Consider the following 15,876-nt stretch of genomic DNA (forward strand, 5'->3'; position numbering starts at 1 on the left):
TTGGAGGAAAAGACATACTCAGATTATTTGATTGGTACATAGCTCTCTTTACACCATCTTATGGTACACATCATATTGTAACACCTACAAAAATGATTGTGGACTAAAATATTGTCTTTTATCCACATGTATGAATCATGAGACTTAACCTGACTCTACAACAACCCAGCTTAGAAAGCACTTTAATCTTTATAGGGTCATTTTTGGTAATCAAAATAATCTTGTGCAAGGGTGAAGGAGATAGACACAGAGAACACTCAATTCCTACCAAACCAGATACCCAAAGAGGATCCCAAAACCTTATCATTGGAGTAAACCTAAAATAAACCTACATGGCTCAGGGAAATTTGAGGAAGCGGGATAGGGGAAGAAATTTAAAGTCACAAGTTGGGTCATTATCCACAGAGACACTCAACCTTACCCATAAGTGATAGCTAACCCCACAATGCACTACCCATATTCCCCAATGATGAGGGACTTTGTGGAGGGGGGAGGACAAGGAGGGGATAACAATGGTAAAACATGACTGCATACATACTGTGTATATAACTAATAAGAATTAGATACCATAGACTAAAAATATTATAAAAAAAAACTCTGACTCTGGGCTAGAGAGATGGCTTAGCAGTTAAGCACTTGCCGATGAAGCCTAAGGACCCCTGTTCTAGACTCGACTCCCCAGGACCCACGTTAGCCAGATGCACAAGGGGGCACATGCATCTGGAGTTCGTTTGCAGTGGCTGGAGGCCCTTGTGTGCCCATTCTCTGTCTATCTCCATCTGCCTCTTTCTCTCTCTGTCTGTTGCTGTCAAATAAATAAATAAATAAATAAATAATTTTTTTAAAAAAGATCTGACAGGGTAATTAATAACCAGTTGGGGCCATGTTGTGGTGTCCCCTGGAGGGCAAGACTAATTAGACAAAATATAAGGTTACTTATCTACTTATCCAATGAGCTTTGATTCCTATGAATGTGTGTTAGAAAGAAGTCTTCAACTAAAATTCCATTGGTACTCAGAGGGTATATTCATAGATATGTAACCAAAGAACATTAATTTATAGCTGTGTCTTTCACTTGTGGAAGCTTCCATGTAAGTTTGAAATGTTAAAGCGTATATAGTATTTCAGATATTTCAACATCAGTGATAAAAATTCAGATTCAATCTTTGAAAAAAATATAATCTTGTCCAGTTTACAAGGATAGATGGTTATGATTTTAACAACAAAATATCCCTCTACAGGTATCAGAATCTTACCAAGCTTCCATCAGCACTCTTCAGAATTGTTTCCTCTACTTCCCTAAGTGTGAACCCAAATATGTAGTGAAGCTTCCATGATCTGCATCCTTTCTCCCTCTTGCCCTCATCTCCTGTATCTCTCTACCTCTCATTTCTTAAAGATCCCCCTGATAAACTCCATGTAGTTGACCTCAAATCACTGGGAAATTCCACTATTGTATGGATAAAATAATATATGTTAAATGCTTTCAGGGCAGCTAACATGCAGTCATAATTTAGTAAGAATTATTCTTGCTATTCTGTTTATAGTCTCTCTAGGCAAACTTTTTTTAAGAGAGAGAGAGAGAGAGGGAGAGAGAGAGAGAGAGAGAGAATTGGCACACCAGGGCCTTAGCCACTGAAATTGAACTCCAGACACTTGTGCCACCTAGTGGCCATGTTCAAACTTGTGCTTACCTCACCTTTTTGCATCTGGCTTACATTGGATCTGGAGAGTTGGAACATAGGTCCTTAGACTATGCAGTCACGCTCCTTAACCACTAAATAATCTTTGCAGCCCCTCCCCTCCCCCCAGGAAACTTTTATGATCATTCCTTTACAATCTTTTACACATCCCTCAAAACCTCTTATGTTCACTATTTGTTTTTGGCAAAATATTCATCACTGTGAAAACTGGATTAGCTTGGTATATTTTTTACATTATTCCTTCATTATTATAACCCTAGTATTTGCTATCTATTATTATTTTCCATTATCTTCAATGGGAAGAACCAAGGATAATGAGCTGTCTGAGTGTCTGTCTTACGCATGGATGTCTCCTTTAACTTTACACCTTTGTGACTCATGACTCTATGATGTGCTAGACATAACCTTTGCACTTAAACTAAACCATCTATTCTTCAACAACTCAACTGGAAACTGAATAAGAAAATAAATTGTGCCTTATCTTCTTGTAATGATCCACAACTCATCTAGCAAAGAGCCTTGACTTACTGGGTACTTGATCTTTCTGGCTTTCAGGACTAAATTTGCTTTCCACAATAGCAGCCTTCATGATTTAGTCTTTAACTAGATCATTTTATTCTCATAGAAGTAGAGGTCATGAGGTGGAATCCTCAGTATCTTATGATAAGGAGAACCAAATGCTACCAATTTCCTCCCCATGGTAAGCCATGAAGTTCACGGGGTCTTTATTCCCACCCTGTTCTTTTCATTTAGAGCAAAGGAATGCTGGAGTCTGCTGCTCTCAGAATCCAACCTATCCTCTTCTTACTGCCTAAGTGATTTTGCTTCCCTTAAAGGAGATTAATTAGCCATGAGCCAGCTTCTACCTGAGCTTCCTGATTTGGGTTCAGTCATGGTATTTTGGGACTAACTGGAGACAATGCAACTGATTTAGCACATATGTAGAATTCTCAGGAAATCCTCTGTAGATGTCATCAGTAATAATAATTAAGAAACTCTGCTTGCAGGCTGACATAAATATAATTATGTGGATGAGTTCTGTATTAAACACAAATGTACTTCCTGTTGGGGACCCCCAAAAAATCAGCATGCTATTCATCTTATTATATCTTGTAAAAAAAGAAAAGTCAGGAATAATAAAATGCTTCAAACAGACTTGAAAAATGACTTGAACTTAATTTGAAGAGTAACATTTTTCTTTTCCTAAACAAACAAAACAATAACTAGAATAACAAAATATTAAAGTATAAAGAAGAAAAGTATTAACCTGAAGTCCAAAAACTGGGTACCTCTGAAGGTCAGTCGAAAGAGTATTTTCAGATATGGTATTATTTGGACCAAAAAGAAAAAGAAACATGTGCTAGAATATTAGCAAGAAACCAAAATCGACTACCGGATTACACTATTTACCTTGGTTCTAGAAAGCAGAAGGAGTAGTATAGTAGTAAATTTTATTTGCCAAGAAGAAGAAATAATCTTAAGGACTAGGGAGAAAATAAAATTGTCATTCTATGCATATAAAATTAAACTACCTTTAGAAAAAAATAAAATTATATTTAAACATAGGAACAGATAATGTAGTAAGGAAATTGATGTATTAAAAGTAATTTAGACAAAAGCATTCCTTTCAATGCTTTCAAAATTCCTTTCAAAATCTCAGTGGCATAAAGCTTTTATTCTTTATTAAAACATAAATATAATTACCTGTGATTTCAATATGAGTGCAATAAAATATTGATTGATTTCTTTATTGTGGAACTTGTTGGCAAAATGAGAATGGACAGCATACTGCAGCCCAGGGGAAAGTTGATTATCTAAGGTGAAAATATATGTGGGTGTGTCACTGGGCTATATCAAACTTCAATACTTTCTTCTGGCCCATACTCAGAGAGAAACTTAATCACATGCCATAGAAGTCTATAAATATCGTCCAGATTATGGAAAAATTATGATAAGGAAAGTATTTCAAGTCAATAGAAAAAAGAATGCTCAGTGACAGAACTTTGGAGAAGTAATGTGCCTTTTGGTTTCAAAAGATTAGACTATATGTGTAATCAGGTTTGTGATGCTATGACAAACAAATGGAAAGGTTTATTTTGACCTACGTTTTCAGTCACTTCTAGGTAGGGTCACTGGATCTATAGTTTCTGGGCCTATGGCAAGGCAAGGCTTCTAGTAGAAGGGTGGATGGAGAAGAGATTCTAACCTCATGACAGTAAGAAGCAGAAACAGAATTATAACAATGGGCAGGGAAAGATATCTCCCTGAAGGACAAATCCATTGTGACCTACCTATTCCAGCCACACCTCAATAACTGAAGTTACAAGCATCTCCCAAAATAGCTCCATCGTTGGAGTAGTAAACCTTCAACACATGAGTCCAGGAGGCGCATTTCCCCTTTGAATCATAACTCTTTACCTCCCGCACACATATAAGTAAGCATCATTTTTATAGAGTAAATCACTGAATTAAAATATGTTAATCTCAAGTGTTATTTGGTGCATGTGGGCCTAGGTATATGGTGGCCCATGGCTTTGGCCTGCTTAAGCAGCAGAATAAAGATCATAAAAGGGGGGCAGCATCACGGTCGAGAGGCAGCCCAGCAGGACAGCAAAGGCCATGTAGAACTGAAAGTCCTGGGCAAGAGGGTGAGAAAGCATCATAGCCATTTAGACCAGAGGCAGCGTGCCAATCAGCAGAAGAAGGAGGAGGTTATGGCAGAAGAGACCGCTGGGAAGCAAGAGTGGGCCTCCTCATCAAGTGCTTGCAGTGCCTCTGCACAGGAGGATTTCCCTGCCCATAGTCTTTAGACTGCTTCAGGATGAAGACTTGGGAACAGTGCACTTGAACGAAAGGGGAAAACCTCATAGCTTTAGGCTGCTGTGTCCTTGTTTGAAACATAGGTGTTTACTCACGTCTGCAAGGCCAGGGGATCAGCACACTGCCACTGCATTAGCCTTGGCTAAAGTTGCTGACACCACCCTGTTCCTTGTTGATCCACTAAAAGCCTGGGGCAGCACTGGGGATTATTGCCTCTCCTGTCTGCTCATGGCCTTCCCACCTATAGTAACACTAGCAGTTCAGGGGCTTTCTGGCCTCTCACCAAAGAAGCAAATAGATGTCAGAAAGAAGCTAAATAAAGCCATGGCAAAATGCTTTCCTGAAGACAAACCCCTTTCACTGGATACCCAACAGGAAGTCTGGATGTTGCTCAGGCAGTGGGCTAACCAAAGCAAAGACATGTTGCTTTTCGAGATTGGCGAGCCTACTTGTTTGCTCATGTTGCTGATTTTGTACCTGGTGAAGAAATTAGCTTAGTGGACACCTTGAAAATCTCAGGCTATGTTCGTGGAAGGGCTCTGGGTGTAAAGAGTTCATTGCATATTGTTGGACATGATGATTTCCAAATTAAACAAATAGATGCCCTCATGTACTCTTTCCCTTTAAATCGTAGAGTGAGTAAATCCTCAAAGGAGCCAAGCCTAGAGGTGGAAGGTGGTGCTGCAGATGCTGAGACTGATAAGGAAGAAGACCATAAGGTGTCCTCATGAAGGTAGACCGTGACAGAAAAGAGTCTTTACAAACAGAGGTAATCCCAGATCCAATGGAAGGAGAATAAACCTGGCCCACTGAGGAGGAGCTGAATGAGGCAAATGTTTTCTTAAAGCAAATTTCCAAGGTGGTAAAGAAGGTCCCGAAAAGAACATCCCATTACAAAGCTGAATGGATTTGGATGAAAGTATTGGGGAAGGGGATGAATATGATGGTATAGAGCATGAGGATTTCACGGAAGAGGAGGACTCTCAAGATTAGAATGGTGGAAAAGAAGAAGAGGAGGAGTACAAAGCTTTGGCTATAGGAGCATCTGTGCATGATGAGCTATATGATCAGGACCTGGATGAGGAAACTAGGCAGAAAATGTTGAAGAAAAATAAAGAAGAAAGACTGGAAGAAATGTTTTCAGATGAAATGGATACCCGCCCCCCCCCCCCGCCCCGCTGTGATGTGGTGGCTAGAATTAGCTTTCAAAAATACAGAGGCCTCAAGAGCTTCCGAACATCTCCTTGGGACCCTAAAGAAAACCTTTCATGAGATTATGCTCAGATCGTTCAGTTTCAGAGTTTCACCAGTGTTAGAAAAGCTATCTTTAAGGAGGTTGAGGAAGATGAAGCTGGAGATGCTGAGGTTGGCGGGTAGGTCACAGCTCATGTCTCTGAGTCCCTTTCTCAGTAGCTGAGTATTTCAGACAAGGAGCACCCTTGATTGTATTTTCTTTGCTACCTTATGAACAGTAGATGTCCGTTTTTAATATGGTGCTGAGTCAGAAACACTTGCAATGCTGAGCCTGTGAAATCCAAAGAGGAATTGATCCTCCATTGTGGATTCAGGTGGTTCCGAACGTCTCCTTTATTCTCCCTGCACCCTGCAGAACATAAATCTGCCTTAGTGGTTCCAGTGTATGTTCCAATCATGTTTCCACCTGCAGCTGCTCTGCTTTTCAAGCAGAAAAGCTACGGAACGCACAGCCTCGTTTTGGCAGCCCATCTGTTGTCTGTGGATCAAGACAGATTGGTCATCAACACATCTACTCTGACTGGTCATCCCTTCAAGACTATTATCAAGATGGCAGGGGTGGGTTACATGTCCTTCAACAGAGGGGATACGAAAGCAGTTGACCACAGAACAAAATGGGGCTGTAGGGGACACATCAAGGAACTGTTAGGTATCCATGGACACCTGAAGTACAATTTTGACAGGAAGCCAAAATCTCAGGACACACTACTAATAAACCTCTATAAACGAGTTTTGCCCTATGGACTTAGGTTCCCTATGTACTAGAACCAATATCTTGGGTGAAAAATGAGATTTCTTCAGCAGTACCTGAAATGGAAGTGGAATTGTGGATCGAATAGGTTCTGTTTTAACAGCTTCCAGTCATTTCTGCAGCAATGGGAGCCTTTGGCTTGTGATTTGATTGTTTGTGGTTTCTACTGTAGCCTATTTGCCGCACACTTAGAAAAGTCTTCTCTCGGCATTAACAAGTACTGAGATTTTTTTTGAAAGATTTTTTATACTATTACTTAGACCAAAAACTAAGATATATGGGGAAATTTGTTCATGTATATTGTGACACTGAATCCGATCTCTTTCTTTTGCATAAATTAAACAGAAATAGACTTTTCAGTCTGCTTTACCCAAGTTAGGGAGGATAAGTCTACATTTCCACCACTGAACACAACACAGGTATTTTCCACTTCCGGGGAAACAGCTTGAAAATTCTGAGACAGCGCGGCAGGCACTCCAGCTCCGTGAGGAGTTTTACAGTCTCCCACACCAGCTGGGCCACATACTGTTGGTACAAATGGGAATTAAGATTAGGGAAGAGGAAATGGAAGAAGGTTCTAGTAGGGTAATTTTTGTTTGTTTGTTTTTGTTTTTGAGAAAGTGTCTTAATCTAGCCCAAGGTGACTTGGAACTAACTCTGTGGCCTAGGCTGGTCTCAAACTCACAGCAATCCTCCTATCTCAACCTCTCAAATGCTAGTATTAAAGGTGTCATACCACCACACCCAGCTTTAGTGGGTCAAGTTCTATTTATAAATGAAGGTTCTTCTGCCAAAACATTGGACTTTCCTGTTGGAGCTTTACCTTGATCTCATCCTCTGTGACAGTGAAGCCATCACCCACAAGGTCCCTTAAATAAGCCTGGTGTTTAAGCCAGTGCTGACTTTGAAGCCATCTGCCATGGTTTTTGGAAGAAGAAGATTGGGGGTCAATACTCCTTTCAGTTTGGACTGGTAGTGATCATCTGAATTCAAGGGTTCAGCTGCATAGACATTCATGCTGGGTTTCATGACCTGGGAAGAGGAAAATTAGACACCTTACAACTAAAAAAAAAAAAAAAAACTTTGTCAGCTTACCTGAAACAATAATAGGCAGAACAGCTATTTCATTTGTGATTTTAGTCTTCCCTTTGATGGATATTAAGGAAATGATGACTTTGAAGTGCTCTATAAAAAAATTTTATGTCTAATATTAAAGAAATGTAAATCTCAGCCGAGAGTGGTAGTGCACACCTTTAATCCTTAGCACTTGGGAGGCAGGAGTAGGAGGATCACCGTGAGTTTGAGGCCACCCTGAGACTACATAGTGAATTCCAGGTCAGCCTGGGATAGGGCAAGACCCTACCTCAACCATTCCCCTCCCCCCCCCAAAAAAAAGCAACAACAACAAGAAACAAAACATTAAAAAAAAAAAAAAGCCAAGCCAGGCATGGTGGCACATGCCTTTAATCCCAGCTCTCGAGAGGCAGGAGTAGGAGGATCACTGTGAGTTCGAGGCCACCCTGAGACTATATAGTGAATTCCAGGTCAGCCTGAGCTGGAGTGAAACCCTACCTTGAAAAAAAAAAAAAATGAATCTCAAGAGTGTCACTGAGACATGGCAAGATGTTTATAAGAAATTGTAAACCCAAATCCTTATTTGGTCATTTCTTTGTGGCAAGGCTTAAAAATCATTGAGAAAAATTTCCACAGATTGAAAAATAAGGCTAGAAAAAATGATATAACAGGGAAATCCATGTATCAAAAATGCAGATGAGTCATGAAAGTCAGGAAGATTATAAGGTGTTCAACCTCACTTAGCCACAGTTGGCCACCATTTTCACAATCAGGTTGGCTAAGATCAAATAGTGACTTACCAATATCAGGTATTTTGCTTATAAAACCATGAACTGACACAGTTTCTTTAAGAGATAGTTTACATTATTGTTAAAAAGAATACATTTTGCTTGATTGATATTCCCACCAGAAATTGACTCCAAAAATTGAACCTATTGGTCCAACATCATGGTTAAAGGAAGTTACATAGTGTTTATCTGTGGATGAGTTATAGGGATACTATATTAATTAGATTAGCTAAACCCTCAGTATCAGGAAAAAGCACTTATTATAACAGGAAGTAGGAGTCAACTGGTTATCAAGGGCACTCTTCCAAATAACAACTTAGCAATGTGGCTTATTCAATAATTTAGTAGCAGTCTTGTAAGTTTTCCAGTGAAAAGGAAAACATAGTTACACTTGGCTTTATAAAGATAGAAGAGGCTCATAAAAACTTGGCTTATGCTACATTGGCAAGAGGTCAATCACAAGGACACAACATTCATGAGGATGTCTAGAAAGTGTAGCTGCATTTTTTGCACAAGGGAGAAATAAGCATATTTGGTAAACAACTCTATTTTGCTCCATAGTAATAATAAAGTAGTTATGTAGATTATATCAAACCTCAAAAATGTAGTATGATTTATCTATGAGAAGGAATGAACTATATTTTCATGCTTTCATTAATATAGAATAAATTTCAAGGTATATTTTAATAGGAACAATGTGAAAAAAATGAAATATTTAAAAAAATCTTCAATGATATCCACAAATAGAACATTTAGCTTTCTTTTTCTTTAAAAAAATATTTATTTGCATGTGTGTGTGTATGTGTTTGTAAGAGAGAGACTGAGAGAGGGAGAAAACACAGGTGTGCTAGGGACTCTAGCCACTGCAAATGAACTCCAGATGGATATGTCACCATATGCATCTGGCTTATGTAGGTCTTTAGGCCTCATAGGCAAGTCCCTTAAGCTAAGCCATTTCTCCAACCCAGAACATTTAGCTTTTTAACATGATAAATGACCAAGTGGAATGAGGGCATGGATGAGGTAAAGAGGGCACCAACAAATGATATATCCATGCAAAATATGTTGTTAATAATGCAAATAATTTTAAAAAGTAAAAAAAGAGATTATAGAATGTTAAGAATGAAAGCATTATTATTTTTATAATAATGCTCCAAGTGACCCACAATACATTTATAAGTCTAAGGAAAATTATCCAAACAGTCAATAAGAGTTGAAAAGTTAGGCATATCAGTGATCAGCAATTTAGAAAGATAATTAAGGAATCTATAGGGAAAAGGTATATGAGAGTAAGTTAATTTCATAGCCAAGTGTTTGCTTGCTTTTATTTACTGAATTTAGTATTATATATATTATATTGAATTTAATATGTGTATTGAATTTATTCGACAAATTTGATACAATTAGTGAAAGTTTCCTTTACTTTCTCTTTGTTTACATTTTTACTTTTTGTTAGCATACAAAAGTATGGGTTTTGCTGCAACATTTCCATAACCTTATTCCATTATACCTTGCTCCTTTCAGTCTTGCACCTCTCCCAACTGCACTGTGTTGGCCATCTCTCTTGTTCTTTTATAAAGCATATACAAATATAATCGTTAAAGAAAACTACAACTGTTGGTGCAAGGGCATAGTATAATTCCATCACTTGAACAAATTTCTGGATGACCACACAATTTTTGCAAGGATAGTTATGGCAATGAGGAATATGGATCTGGAAAAATCCATGCTTTTCTATGTATTCATGTTATACTGCCATTTTGTGTCCATGTAATACTGAGCTGAAATGAAAATGCTCACACATTTGCTTTCCTTCTAGAGACTCTGGAGAGAGCACAGACTGAATATTCTTGCCTTTTCGAGCTTTATTTTCCATCCCACAGCTTTCAACATAAGGCCCTTCATTTTTGAAGCCAGGAATACTCCATTCTCTTTCTGATAGAATTACATTGTGATACTCCTGCCTCCTTTCACTTGTAGATGGCCTTGTGATTGAGGATACACTCTCCATCTTAAGATGAAGTAATTATTAACTTTGATTCCATTTACAACTCTAACCCCCCCCCACTTTTCTATGTAGCATAATTTACTCTCCTATCCTTCGATTACCATGTGGATATCTGGGTGCATTGAGGGGGTAGGGTGCCTGATTGTGCTTATCATAGATAGGAAATTGTGCAATTATTTTAATATAGTGTATATTTCCTAACATTTAAATTAGTTCTAACCTATTAAATACTGTAATGTTATTTAGCTTTTTAAGAAAGAATTCAAGCATTCTTTAAATAAAAGCCTCTAAAATATAATTAGCCATGACGCCAAAAAAGTATAGAAAAATTACTCCCCTTCCCATCCCTATTGGTGTAACAGCTTTGTGACAGACGAGTGTCAGGCTCAGCAGAGAAAATGAAGACTAGGTGATGCTGGTTGGTTGGAAAACCCTTTAGACTGAGGTGTTTGAAGAGTTCGAGGCTGGATAGGACATGTTTTCCCAAAGCGAGGCCACAATGCAAGCATTTGATAAACATGCCATGAAATCTCAAGCTAAGGCTCGGCACAACCAGAAGAAACAAAAGGTGATTCTAGAAGCTGAATTGATAGGACTGGGGATATAGTGGTAGAGCACTTGCCCAACATGGATGGAGCCCTGGTTTCAATCCCCAGTACAGACAAAAAGCAAGCAAAGAAGCAAAAAGCAAAACAAACAAACAAACAAACAAACAAAAAACATCAAAGAAACAAAAATACCACAGAATGTGAATTGTGGAAGATACTTCATAATCATTTATTGAACATATGAGTGGATAAATAAAGGAAAAACTGAAGGAACAAATATATGAAAGCCTATGGTTGAATCAAAGTACTATCTCTGTTTCTTATATGTGTTATATATAGTCAATGTTCAGGACTCTCAGGAATGAGTCAGGCATGAATTCACATGTACGCACAAATGATTTATTTTTACCTTATAAGCCTATGATACAATCATTAGAAGTCCTTTGATAATTTTTGTGATCAGAAATGTCTGCCACGGGTAGATACTGCTTCATGGGCTTCATGGATATTTTTTAGAGGTACCATCATAAATTCTCTATATCTGAGGATATGTTCAAGCCTCCTATCAAGTGAAATCACATATTAGGTACCAAATTACACACATACACACCACACACACACACTATGTATGTATGTGTATATATATATATATATATATATATATATATATATATATACTCCCCCAACAAAGGACAGTGGCTTCCACAGTGACATGAGAAAAATTCAACATGAAATTAATCACCTTACACTTTAAAATGAAAAGAAACATCATGCCTATGCAATAATTTATATATCAAGAATATTCAACTATTCATAATATGTTTATTTAATTTGATATGATTTGGGTAGACATTATTTTCTTCTTGATTAATTATTTTATAATATTTTAAAACAAAATTCTTTGTGCCATCCTAAGATAAATCGTATTACATAAAACACATTAATTTACTACATGATAACACATTATTTTCTTTTTTTCTAGGGGCTGTTTTTCATTCAGAAGTTAACCAACAAGCTTACATACCACCAAGCCCATGATACGTTGTTAAAGGTCATCTAAGCTTTTCTACCCACCTCATTCCTTTCCCTTATCCGGATATCATTGTACATTTCTGTCCCGTTGGCCTCTCATATTAAAACTGGATGTATGAGTAGTTTATTGGGAGCAGAACTTTTACTGATTTTACCCTCAGCACTGCCTGCTTACACTAGAAATACTAACCCCTGGCTTCATCTTTCCTTATACACTAAATAAAAGTCAGCTAGATTGTTGCCTTCTACTCTTCAGAGGTGAATCTGCCTCTCGCATCTGACCCCCGAGTTTAAGCCTTTGTTGCACAGAAGGATCATCTGAGACAAGTTACCTTTTCCAGGGCCCAGTCAGGAAGGAGAAAGCACACTTGGGCGGGTAACTCAAGTTAGGTTTAAGGCAGAGCTGATTTACAAATTGTGAACCAGGAGGAGAAAAAACAAGGAATCTGGCAGCTGCCTTCACTGCCCTAGAACTTGAGGGAATAAGATCAGGAAGTACTCAGCCAGATTCAGAGATGCGTCCAAAGAGCAGGGAGTTGGGACCACCAGGCTGAGGGATTTAGGGGAAGAAATTATTCTCTCTCCAGCTGGGGTGCTGTCTGTTGGCTCGAACAGAACTGGCAGCCCAGTGTAAGGGAGCCCGGAGACAGGCATTGTGCTCTAGCACGATGGGCCCCATTCATAGAACAGGGTGTAGAATGCCCCATGTAGGAGCAAAGCAGTCCAGTGTTTCACCTCACATATTTTTGTGTTAGCTGCTCATCTGTGTGACCTGCAGTGAGCACAGCAAGTACTCATTACTGTTCTCAGAGCATCGTGGTGAGGATTGGGTCAGCTCACACATGACAATTGCTAAGAATAGAACTCAGCACTTAGTGAATACTCAATACCATTTTTTAAAAGTTTACTATTGTGTGTGTTTGTGTCTATATATAATAAATGTGTGAATGTATGTGGTGTGTGTGCCCATGCATGTGTGTTGTGTGTGTGTATGAGTATACGTGTGGCCATGCACATATCATAGTGCATGTGTGAGGTCTGAGGACAATGTCAGGGTATTTGTAGAATTCTGTCCAGCTGTTTTTATTAAATTCCCAACTTCATGAAATTCTAAGAAATGAGAATACAGATTGTCAAGTTCACCTTTTGCTTGAACAAAAGTCAGTGTATTTTTAGCCCATTCTTTAGGCTCATACTTGAAATGAAAATTTTCCAGTATATACATTGTCCTCGTTAAATAGCTTGTATGATCAACAAACAACACGTTAAAAATAGCTTATTCTATTCAGCTATCACAGTGTAGATAGTTAGCATATTAATATGAAATATCATGAAAAACAAACATTATGTTTTGTTAAACATTTTAGATATCAAGTGTTAAATTTATTTTCTTTCAGCTTCCTTGAGTATGAGGTTAAACTACATGTATTTTAAACTCTCCCCTGAACATTGCCTAAGTCAGGCGAGGCTACACTGAGGCAGTAGCAGCGATCAATCTGTTACACACAGATCTGGGCTTTTGGTTTTCCACACTGAACCTTGACTGCTTCATGTCTGCACTCCTTTGTCTAGTATTTTATTAAATGAGGGACATTTAAGTACATGAAAAAAAATGTATTAATTAAAGAAATTATTTGTATGACTAAAAAAATTATGAGACCTTTCTGTTCGCTGCTTAGTGTAGTCTGTTATACTGCAAACATTTTGACTCTTCTTCTCCATCCCTCTCAACACTATGACTAAGCCCACGTGTATGACCAAGAACCTATATAGCTTGTTCACTTGTTTTTCCAAAAAACACTGTGCAATGGAATCTGCATTTCATGCCTAATCCCTTGAGATTTTTAAATTGGTAAAGGTTTTGTTGCTGTTCTTCATGCACAGTTTTAATGAAATAAAAGCCATCTGTCTAGGGGCTAGGATTTTATTCGGAACTTTTACATATGAACATATTTAACATTGATCATATTGCCATTGGGTTGTCCTCTTATGTCCCCTCTTCCCTGTCCCCAAACCTGCGAGGACTCTGTCCAGTGGACTTATTGCTAATCACGATGGGATTATGGTTGTGCCAGTCAGTCTCTGTGGGGAGAACAATGCCTCACAGTACACCTTCCCAACCTATGGTTCTTGCATTCTTTCTGCCACCTCTCCTACGATGTTGCAGGGGTTAGAAAGTTTGCGTTGGAGAGCTACTTTAGTGCTGAGCCCTCAGCACCCTCTCAGCTTCTGCTCTGATGAGGTTTGGGTTTCCTCAGTTATCTGCTACCATCTTCTTGCAAAGCATTCTCTGGCTGGCCATAAGAGCAGCACTCATGTTTAATCAGCCTTTTCATTTGTAATGATGCCTGGCCTGGCAAGTTGTAGAAAGTATCAGCAGTACTGGTTAGGAAGCTAGAATGAGGTTTGGTGAAAGACATGTGGAGGAATTAGAGGAGTGGATATTATATATGTGAGTGGAGGGATAGCATATAGGTGGTTGAAGGGTTTAGTGGAGGACAGAGGCAAGGGAGGGAAGGGAAGGGAGATTCACAAGATGGCATCAGTTAATTTTATAGAAACCTATTTCTTCCTTAATTAATTAAAAGACATAACTCAAAAAGTAAGTAGAAGAAAAGATTATAGGGAGTGGAAAAGCCTAAGCTAGGTCAGGGAAGAGACTGTATAAAAGAAGGATGGGGTGATGGTCAATCAAAATTCAAGATATTCTGAATAAGACATATGAAAATATACTTTCTTGAATAATGGCACATCCAGAAGCCATATATTGTTACTAGAAAATTTTCAGTCCCAGAGATGGGATACCTTCCAGTGAGTTGTAGGCCAGGGAGGTCCCTGTTGCCTCCAAAACATTGCAGGCTATTGCCAAGGCCCTTGGTTTCCTGTGAGAAAGAGATAGTAAGACCCTACTGCTGAAGACTTCACATTCCTGAGTGGCAAAGTCACTGAGAAATCAAGCTGGCATTGAGTAGAAAACCTTTCCATGTAGCCCAGCCAACTGAAAGCTGGAAAAAAGTGCACTGTATGCAGTCTTATGGGAGACATAAGTCATCAGTGGTGAAAACAGTGGACACTATTGGCCAGACAGGGCAAATGACTGAGCAAGTACAACAGGGGCATGTCTGCTCTGGGGGAAACCAACTGCTCTCTAATTGGTCTGAAGGCCCACTCTATGGGAGGGAGTACACACCTCGTGGTGAAAACCTAATCAAAAGCCTTTGGCAGGGGAGGTCATAAGCCTTAGGGGTATAAAGCCTGCTCTTGTCTGTATAAATGCATAGATTACTTTCACAAAATTTCCCTTCTACACTTAGTGTTCATATTCATATATTAATGCTAATCTCACTTCTGGTTAGAGAAGCTTCTCTTTTCAGATGGTGATAACCACTGTGATGACCCAAAAGGCAACAAAGTGCTGAGAAGAAGGGACAGAGGAGTATCCAGCACTGAAACATCTCATCTTCTAAGGTTCAGGGTCCATTGTGGAAGAGGTGGCAGAAAGAATGTAAGAACCAAAGGAAGGATGCCACTCTTTACATACAACTGTCCAGACAGAAATTGGCCTTGATATTCAAGACCTTACAGTGTCTAGAAATACCTACACAAGACCATCATAATAGGAGAAAAAGATGATGACATCAAATTAAAAGAGAGACTAATGGAGAGAGGGAGGGGATATGACGAAGAGCAGAGTTATGAGGGGAAAGTGGGGAGGGAAATACCATGGTTTGTTGTCTGTACATATAGAAGTTACATATATATATATAAAACCTTGGCCTAAGAGATGCCTTATAGTGCTGTAAGTATGGCTCAATGGACTGTTCTGGGTAGAGTTGAAAGACCTGAATGCAGTAAGAACTACAGACCGGGATGTTTGACTTGTGAAGGTAAAAAACAG

At 38.8% G+C, this 15,876-nt stretch overlaps 2 pseudogenes; one reads left to right on the top strand and one right to left on the bottom strand.

The window, feature by feature from the left end:
• Window positions 1-4,221: 4,221 nt before the first annotated feature.
• On the top strand, window positions 4,222-6,616 carry LOC101617899 (annotated as a pseudogene).
• A 249-nt stretch (window positions 6,617-6,865) lies between these two features.
• Window positions 6,866-15,876, bottom strand: part of LOC101617603 — a 60,879-nt pseudogene continuing 51,868 nt past the window's right edge.

The sequence above is a fragment of the Jaculus jaculus genome, chromosome 2 (assembly GCF_020740685.1).
Source record: "Jaculus jaculus isolate mJacJac1 chromosome 2, mJacJac1.mat.Y.cur, whole genome shotgun sequence".
In the NCBI taxonomy this organism is placed as follows: Eukaryota; Metazoa; Chordata; class Mammalia; order Rodentia; family Dipodidae; genus Jaculus; species Jaculus jaculus.